Source organism: Lontra canadensis, unplaced genomic scaffold (genome assembly GCF_010015895.1).
Source record: "Lontra canadensis isolate GAN:19392208 unplaced genomic scaffold, GSC_riverotter_1.0 scaffold255, whole genome shotgun sequence".
NCBI classification, from domain to species: Eukaryota; Metazoa; Chordata; class Mammalia; order Carnivora; family Mustelidae; genus Lontra; species Lontra canadensis.
This window is the reverse complement of record NW_022631249.1, coordinates 258,419-268,597: the sequence shown is the minus strand read 5'-3', so window position 1 is coordinate 268,597 and position 10,179 is coordinate 258,419.

The window sequence follows — 10,179 nt, the reverse complement described above, 5'->3', positions numbered from 1 at the left end:
TTAACTAATCTATTTTTGGATATTTGGAATATTTCTAGTTTTTTTAGTTATAAATAATGTTGCAATTAACATATTTATACATGTCTTTGTTCACTTTTGTAAATATTTGTTGGATATATGTTTATTAATTTATCATTCAAAATTATGATCATTTATATTTTAATAGACATTGCCAAATGACCACTAAAAGGAATTATGCCAAATCATCCCCTTCTATCTCCAATAGTATATGAAATTGCCTGATTCTCAGCCAACAGTAATTTTCAAATTTGACTGCACATTAGAATCACCCAGGGAGCTTTTTAAAAATTATCAAAGCCCGTGTTCCTCTCCAGACCAATTAAATCAGGAGTTCTGGGAACAGGAACTTGAGCATTAGTATTTTCTAAAAGCTATCTATATGACTATAATGCAACCAGGTTTGAGAATAACTATTCTATACCTTCAACAAAAATGAAAAATATTTTTTTCATACCTTCAAATTCTACATCTAGAAACTTTCATAGAAAAACACCTGTACAAATGAGTGTGTGTACAGTCCAGGACTCTGGTTTTGACTGAAAGAAAATAAGGCAAGAGAAATGAAAAGGATGGCATTAAAAATGCAGAAAATAATGAATTTTATATTTGTATTCAAAACTCCTACTTGGGGTGTCTGGGTGTCCCAGTCAGTTAGGCATCTGCCTTCGGCTCAGGACATGATCCTGGCGCCCAGGGACTGAGCCCCACATTGGGTTCCTTGTTCAGAGGGGAGTCTGCTTCTCCCACTCCCTCTGCTTCTCCACCCAGCTTGTGCTCTCTCTTGCTCTGCTCTTACAAATAAATAAATCCCTACTACATTATTCTTCGGCCTTGTGTGTGACATACTTATGCAAAAGTGGAATTTATGTAATTTCTCAGACTATGTATTTGAAGATATTATATAGAGCCTTTGACAAATTATGTAAAGCCTAAACACTGGGGAATCTTTTGGTGAACATGAAAAAAATTACTACTGAAAAAACATAGTAGACACTGACACTGTCAGTGTTACAAATATGCAGAAAGGCAATTCAACCACCAGATGCCAGTTTCCTTTAAAAGCCAGATGGATGGATATCTATAGAAGTGACTACAAAAAAAATTTAACTGGGGAAACCCTTTCCCAAACACATTCTTACTCATAACCCCAAAGTGCAGCTGCTTTATGTATGGCGCACACATACAGATCCAACCCAATCACCCACCACCTGAACCTCTGCAGTGCCTTCTGAGGCATTTTCAGGTAATGAAGAAGTGGTTTGAAAACCACTGTTTGGGGGGAAAGTATCCCACCTGGTATACTGGGAATGGGTTACAGGTGTGCCAGAGATACTTCTACCTTCAGTGCTTGAAGTGATTGGAGTAGGGAATGGGGTATTAAAATAACTGGTAGTGATGTCTTTAATGGAAAACAGATGGTTCTGTTTATCCCAGCACAAATATCATTTTCTATGTGTACCATGACATGATAAAGAATTGGAAGCTCTGATTCAGAGAAAAGAAATATTCAGTGTATAGCCACGGGCATACAATAATGGTCCTGGTGTCCTTGTGTGACTCAGAAACTTGTTCTGAAGGCAGTTCCAATGTTTCAAATCATAGCATAAGTGTATGGCTTTGCATGGGGACAATTGTAAAAGACAGTTCATGTGCACTTACATTTTGATGTTTGTGAAGGGAGATAACCAATCCCATATCATAATGTCATTATATAGAATCAAGATGGTTCTGAAAAAAAAAGATTATTTCTTCATATTCTTAAGTGAGATAATTTACAATTGCACCAAAACCATAAGATACCTGGGAAAAAAACTAACTAAAGAGGCATAGGATCTGTATTCTAAAAGCTACAGAACACCTAGGAAAGAAACTAAGGAAAACACAAAAAGATGGAAAAACATTTCATACTCATGGATTGGAAGAATATTGTTAAAATGTCCACACTATCAGAGCAATCTACACATTCAATGAAATCTTTATCAAAATTCCATCACCATGAGAGACTATGGACTCTGAAAAACAATCTGAGGGGTTTGAAGCGGCGGGGGGTGGGAGGTTGGGGGAACCAGGTGGTGGGTATTAGAGAGGGCACGGATTGCATGGAGCACTGGGTGTGGTGCAAAAACAAGGAATACTGTTATGCTGAAAATCAATCAATCAATCAATCATAAAAAAAGAATATAAGAAAAAAAATTCCATCAACATTCTTCACAGACCTGGAACAAATAATCCTAAAACTTGTTATGGAACCAGAGAAGATTCCAAATAGCCAGAGGAATGTTGAAAAAGCAAAGCAAAGCTGGTGGCATCACAATGTCAGACTTCAAGCTATATTACAAAGCTGTAATCATCAAGATGGTATGGTACACCAGTACCAAGAAATGAACTGTTACAGCTTGCATTCCCATCAACAGTACAAAAGGGTTCCTCTTCCTCCACATCCTTGCCAACATTTGTTGTTTCCTGATTTGTTAATTTTAGCCATTCTGACTGGTGTTAGGTGGTATCTCCTTGTGGTTTTGATTTGTATTTCCCTCATGCCAAGTGATGTTGAGCATTTTTTCATGTTGTCTGTTGGCCATTTGTATGTCTTCTTTGGAGAAATGTCTGTTCATGTCTTCTCATTTCTTGATTAGATTGTTTGGTTTTGGGGAGGTGTAGAATGTGATAAGTTCATTATAGATCTTAGATACTAGCCCTTTATCTGATATGTCATTTGCAAATATGTGCTCCCATTCCAAAGGCTGCCTTTTACTTTTCTTGACTGTTTCCTTTGCTGTGCAGAAGCTTTTTATCTTGATGATGTCCCAATAATTCATTTTTGCATTTGCTTCCCTTGCCTTTGGAGACATGTCTAGCAAGAAATTGTTGCAGCCAATGTCGAAGAGGTTGCTGCCCAGTTCTCCTCCAGGATTCTGATGGATTCCTGTCTCACATTTAGGTCTTTCATCCACTTCTAGTTTTTTCTAGGGATGGCATTGAATGTGTAGATTGCTCTGGGTAGCATAGACATTTTTTAAAAAGATTTTATTTATTTGACAGAGAGATCACAAGTAGGCAGAGCGGCCTCCCCGCTGAGCAGAGAGCCCAATGCGGGGCTCAATCCCAGGACGCTGAGATCATAACCTGAGCCGAAGGCAGAGGCTTAACCCACTGAGCCACCCAGGCGACCCTAGCATAGACATTTTAACGATATTTATTCTCCCAATCCATGAGCATAGAATGTTTTTCCACCTTTTTTAATTCATTTATTTGAGAGAGAAAATGAGAGAGGGAGAGAGGGAGACAGCATGAGAGGGAGGAGGGTCAGAGGGAGAAGCAGACTCCCCACTCAGCAGGGAGCCTGATGTGGGACTTGATCCTGGGACTCCAGGAACATGACCTGAACCAAAGGGAGTCACTTAACAAACTGACCCACCCATGCACCCCTTTCCAACTTTTTGTGTCTTCCTCAATTTCTTTCATAGGTGTTCTGTAGTTTTTAGAGTACAGACCATTTGGTTAGGTTTATTCTTAGGTATCTTATGGTTTTCGATGCAATTGTAAATGGGTTTGATTCCTTATTTTCTCTTTCTTCTGCCTCATTGTTAGTAAATAGAAATGCAACTGAGATTAAGAATCTCTTATGGGTTGCTGGATGAGGGGGGTGGGGGGTGGGGTAACGGGGTGATGGACATTGGGGAGGGTATGTGTTGCAATGAGCACTGGGTATAAAACTGATGAATCACAGACCTGTACTCCTGAAACAAATAATACATTAAATGTTAATTGAATTTAAGAAAAAATAAACACATCAGAGGGACTAAATCATAAAAAATAAAAAGATAAACAAGCAGTACCAAAAAAAAAAGACATTAAAAAAAAAAAAAAAAGAAATGCAACTGAGTTCCTTGCATTGATTTTATATTCTGCCATGTTGCTGAATTCCTGTAGGAGTTCTAGCAATTTTGGGGTAGAGTCTTTAGGGTTTTCTATACAGAGTGTCATATCATCTGTGAAGACTGAAAGTTTGATTTCCTCCTTTCCTTTTTGGATGTCTTTTATTTCTTTTTGTTTTCTGATTGCTGAGGATAGGAGTTCTAGTACTCTCACAACAGAGGTAAGAGTGGACATCCTTATCCTGTTCTGACCTTAGGGGAAAAGCTCTCATTTTCCCCCCATGAGCTAAATTCAAGGGGCCAGATGAAATGAGATCCCCTACTCTTCCACCACATTGTCTCCCTCTACCTTAAAATACTTTTTATTGAAGTGTAATTAACATAGTGTTATATTAATTTCAGGTGTACAGTATAATGATTCAATAATTTTATACATTACTCAGTGCTCATCATGATAAGTGTACTCTTACCCCCTTTTATCCATTTCACCCATCACCACTATCCCCCCTCTCCTCTGGCAACCACGAGCTTGTTCTCTGTACTTAAGACTTTTTTTCCTTCCTTTTTTTGATTTGTTTCATTCCTTAAATTCTACATTTGAGTGAAATCATATGGTATTTTTCATTCCTTGACATATTTTAGAGCTTTCCACAAGTACTTAACTGGGGTGTGGGGAGTAGAGTAGCAAGTCTCCCCTTCCCACATGGACGATTAACAATTTCTGGAGAAGAAAAAAATACCTCAGGATTTTTATACTCTATTTTATTTTGGGTAACAAGACCATGACAGCCAAGTTTAGTTTGTTAAATGAGGTATTCAACATACACAAACAGTTTGCATGTTTCTGCTGTTCTCTCCTTTAAGGAAACCTTGGCAATGACTATTGAGGGGAACATGGCACCTCTAGGAGATAAGTAGCCAGAGCTTCTTTCAGACATTTGCTGACAGGGTACATAACTCTTGAGAGTAGTTGTCCAGAGTAAGCTAAGGTGGCCCCATGACCTTTTAAAGCAAAACCTGCAGGTTGATTTACTGAAGACTTTTATAAACTCATGATTAATTATGATGCTATTCTGAAGCTTATCTAAGAATGACCAATCTCTTTAAGTACATAAAATACAATTAATTATATAATCTTTACATAGCTGTGACTGGAAAGCAGTTTTGCTCACTGCAAAGCTTGTGCTTGTTTCATTAATAATACCTATTCTTTCCTGAGCTTTACTTGTGTGTACATATCACATGCTAGTCTACTGATTATAGCTGTTGCCGGAGTGTGGGTCCATAACACAATTCAGGACAAAATTCGGTAAAATAATGTCAGCATAGCTAAACTCTTCACACTTCTCTTTTCAATTTAGTTCACAGAGTGTAAAGCGATACAATTTTTCCGGTTGTCAGCCGGTGGTGCTTGTGAGGGCCTGAATCTGAAGATCACTGGGGAAGAGTGGCAATGAGGGGGGCATAAGTAAGATAGGGAAAGTGATATATACATATATATACTCCACTCCCTTCTCACTAGGTGATGGGGTCCATCCTCACATCTCTAGAATTAACCCAATAGAATACAGAGGTGTGATTCAATTGTCACATTCATAATATGGAATATTATGTAAACTTTAAAATGTTATAAAAATGACAGAGAGAGGTTTCTTTTTCTTTTGCCCCTCAGAGTAGCAAAGACTGATAATATTGATAATTTCTGGCAAGTATATGAAGAAAGAGATATTCATGCTCCATAGATTGAGTGGATATATTTTAGAAGTCAGTTGGCCAGTATGTCAACATTTGTAAATATTCCATGAGAAGAAATGCAGCCCCTGACATCTAGGAGCTGGCCTGGCACTCACAGCAAGGCCTTGGTATTCTCTTATTGGATATAAACAACTTCACAGAACATTAATATCAGATAAAGTCACTCTATGACTGTGAGGTCTCAAGAGTAAAACAACACCACTGTGTAATCATGTATGAATACTGGGAGACATCGTCCAAATCACAAAAATAACCAAACACCGCCCCCTTATTCTGGCTAATATGAGTGACTTCTGCTTCTTTACCTATCACAACTGTAACCCTGGCCTAGTCTTCCCCATTTGTAAAGTAAGATTTATTTAAATAGCAGATCATGCTTCAAGTACTCATGCTTCCTGACAACTTTCAAACTACAGCAAAGCCACACTTCCTCAAATCCTCCTCTAAGTCACCAACACAAGTCCTAATCCTGTGATAATTCATTTCTAAAACCCTCTTATTGAAGTATCACATGCTTTGCCATAGGACATGTTCTTTCTCTCTGCAACCACGCTTGTTCAAATACAGGCATATTCCTGGTGGTGTTTGGCTGGCGAGCATTGCCATTCACGATCTTTGACAAAGGCGTTCAACTTCAAGGAATCTCTCATACAGAAATATTCAAAGAGGCATAAAGATATAAATGGGGATACATCAATTTTCACAGAAAAATATGAATATGAAAGAATATACCAAAAAGTGTGTTGCATAAGTACAAAATGCTGCTGAGAGAAATTAAAGGAAACCAAAATAAGTAGATCTATTTTGTTTATGGGTCAGATGATTCAACACTGTTAAGATGTTAGTTCTATTTAATCTATTGATTTAAAACTATCTCAATCAAAATTTTGGCTGGAGTTTTTGTAGAAATGGATCAGCAGATTCTAAAATTTATATCTAAAAGCGACAGTAAAAATAACCAAAATGACTTTGAAAAATAACAAACTTAAAGGACTCACATTGCCTGATTTTAAGACATAAAACTACAGAAATCAACAGTGTGGCACTGCAATCAAGATACACAAGTAGATCTACAGAACAGAACAGAGTCCAGAAACAGATCCATACACAGAGGGACAACTGATTTTTTTGACAAAAATGCAACAAAGACAACTCAAGGGAGAAAGAAGTCTTTTAAGTGATGCTGCAACAATTGGATATCGCTATGCCAAAAAATGAACTTTGACTTAAAACTTGGACCATATACAAAATCTCAAAATAGACCAGACCCAAATGTGAAACCTAAAGCTATAAAACTTTTAGAATATAGGATAAAATCTTTGCAACCTTGGTTAGGCAATGGTTTCTCATAGGTAACAGCAAAATACAACTGGTAAAAGAACTGCTCTTTATCAAAATTTAAAACTTCTATTCTTCAAAAGTCATTTTTTAAAAGATTTTATTTATTTATTTGACATAGATCACAAGAAAGCAGAGAGGCAGGCAGAGAGAGAGGGGGAAGCAGGCTCTCTGCTGAGCAGAAAGCCTGATGTGGGGTTCGATCCCAGGACCCTGAGATCATGACCTAAGGTGAAGGCAGAGGCTTAACCCAGTGAGCCACCCAGGTGCCCCCAAAAGTCATTTTTTAAGAGTTAAAAAAAATCCATAGACAGGGAGAAACTATTTGTAAAACATATATCTGATAATAGACTTGTATCCAGCCTATATAAAAACAACTTTTACAAAACAACCAAAATGAACCACCCAGTTTGTTTGTTTTTTTAAAAAGAGCAAAACATTTACATGAACTTCACCCAAGATATATGGATAGCAAATATACATATGAAAAGATGTTCAACAACATTTCTCATTAGAGAAATGCAAATTAGAACTATGATGAGAAAGAAAACAGAGGCAGTGAAGTCTTGGGTATCAGTCTGAACAATATTTTCTTGGACCTATCTCCTCAAGCAAGGAAAGCAAAATTAAATTAATGGGACTATATCAAACTAAAGCTTTTTTTTTAAAGATTTATTTATTTATTTGGCAGACAGATCACAAGTAGGCAGAGAGGCAGAGAGAGAGGAGGAGGCAGGCTCCCTGCTGAGCAGAGAGCCCGATATGGGGCTCCATTCCAGGACCCTGGGATCATGACCTGAGCCGAAGGCAGAGGCTTACCCACTGAGCCACCCAGGCGCCCCCAAACAAAAGCTTTTGCACAGCAAAGGAAACCATCAGCGAAATGAAAAGGCAACCTACTGAATGGGAAAAGATGTCTCTAATGGTAAAAGTGGTAAGGGGTTAATATCCCAAATACACACACACACACACACACACACACACACACACACGCTCATATATATACATATAATGTATATATATATAAACTCATACAACTCATACAACATATAAAAAAACAAAACACAATCCAATCAAAAAATAGGCAGAGGACCTGAATAGATATTTCTCCAAAGAAGACATACAGATGGCCAACATGAGAAGTTGCTCAACATTACTGTTCTTTGGGGCAATGCAAATCAAAACCACAGCATTAGAGTGGGAGACATACCATGAGAGACTGCAGAATCTGGGAAACAAACTAAGGGTTTTGGAGGGGAGGAGGGTGGGGGGGTTAGGTGAGCCTGGTGGTGGGTATTAAGGAGGGCATGTATTGCATGGAGCACTGGGTATGGTGCATAAACAATGAATCTTAGAACACTAAAAAAATAAAATTTTTTAAAAAACCACAACATCAGTTTACACCAGTCAGAATGCCTAGTATCAAAAAGAAATAACACATATTGGTGAAGATGTGGAGAAAAGGGAACCCTGTTGCACTGCTGATGGGGATATAAAATGGTGCAGCCACTATGGAAAACAGTATAGAGGTTTTTCAAAAAATTGAAAATAGAATTATCATTCAATCCAGCAATTCCTCTTTTGGGTATTTATCTGAGGAAAATGACAACAGTAACTCAAAAAGATATATACACTTCTGTGTTCATTGCAGCATTATTTACAGTAGCCATGATATGAAAGCAACCTAAGTGTCCATTGATAGATGAATAAAGATATGGTATACATACAATGGATTATTTTACTCAGTCATATTTTACTCAGTCATACAAAAGAATGAAATCTCGCCATTCGTGACAACATGGATGGACAGAGAGAGTATTTTGTTAAGTGAAATAATTCAGACAGAAAAAGTGAAATACTATATGGTATCATTTATATGTGAACCTAAAAAACAAATGAGCAAAAACATTAACAGGCTCATAGATACAGAGAATAATCTGGTGGTTGCCAGAGGGAAGGGGGTAGGAAGGGAATTGGCAAAATAGGGAAAGGGGATTAAATGGTACCAACTTTCAGTTATAAATTAAGACACAAGGATATAATGCACAACACAGAGAATAGAGCTAATAATGTAACCACTTCATATGGTGACAGATGGTAGCTAGACTTATCATGGTGATCACTTTGTAACACATATAAATGTTGAATCACTATGTTATATACCTAAAACTAATACATCATTGTATATCAACCATACTTAAATTTAAAAACAACTACAATGAGATACAGCTAAAATTAAGAAGACCGACCATATGAAGTATTAAAAAGCATCTGAAGAAATCAGAATTCTCACATACTGCTGCAGGAATGTAAAATAGTACAACCACTTTGGAAAATGTAAAAGTTAAATGTACCTACCATATGCTCTAGGCATTCCACTCCTAAGTATTTACCCAAGAGAAAAGCAAAGCACATGTCCACAGAAACAGTTGTATACAAATGCTCATAGCAGCCTTTATTTGTAATAGCCCAAATCTGGAAACACCCCAAATCTCCATCACAGGTCAATGGATGAACTGTGATATAATCATAGAGACTACTTGGAAATAAAAAAGCAATGAACTACTGATAAACATAACAACATGGATGGGTCTCAAATAATTATGCCGAGTGAAAGAAGCCACACACCCCTGACCCACTCCCCTAAATATATACTGTATGGCTCCATTTATATAAAAATTTCAGAAAATGAAAACAATTGTATATTGTCAAAAAACAGATTAGTGGTTGCCTGGAGACAGGGAGACATAGGGAAATGTGGTAGGGATAAAAAGGGGTATGAAGAAACTCTGGGGGTCATGATGGGTATGTTCAGTATCTTGACTGTGGTGATAGTTTCACCTATGTATACATACATCAAAATGTATTAAATGGTATACTGTAAAGATTTCTTTTTAATGTAGAGACAGAGAGCATGAGCAGGGAGGGGCAGAGAAAGGAGGAGAGAGAATCTTAAACAGGCTCCACACTCAGTGCAGAGTCTGATGCAGGGCTCAACCTCACCAATCCTGAGATCATGACCTGAGCTGAAATCAAGAGCTGGAGGCTTAACCAAATGAGTCACCCAGGTGCTCCCAAATTATATACTTTAAATATATAAGGATTAATGTATGTCAATTGTATATCAATAAAGCTATTAAAAAAAAGCTTGTGGTAGATCTGCATAATACTAAGTTGGAAAGATAAT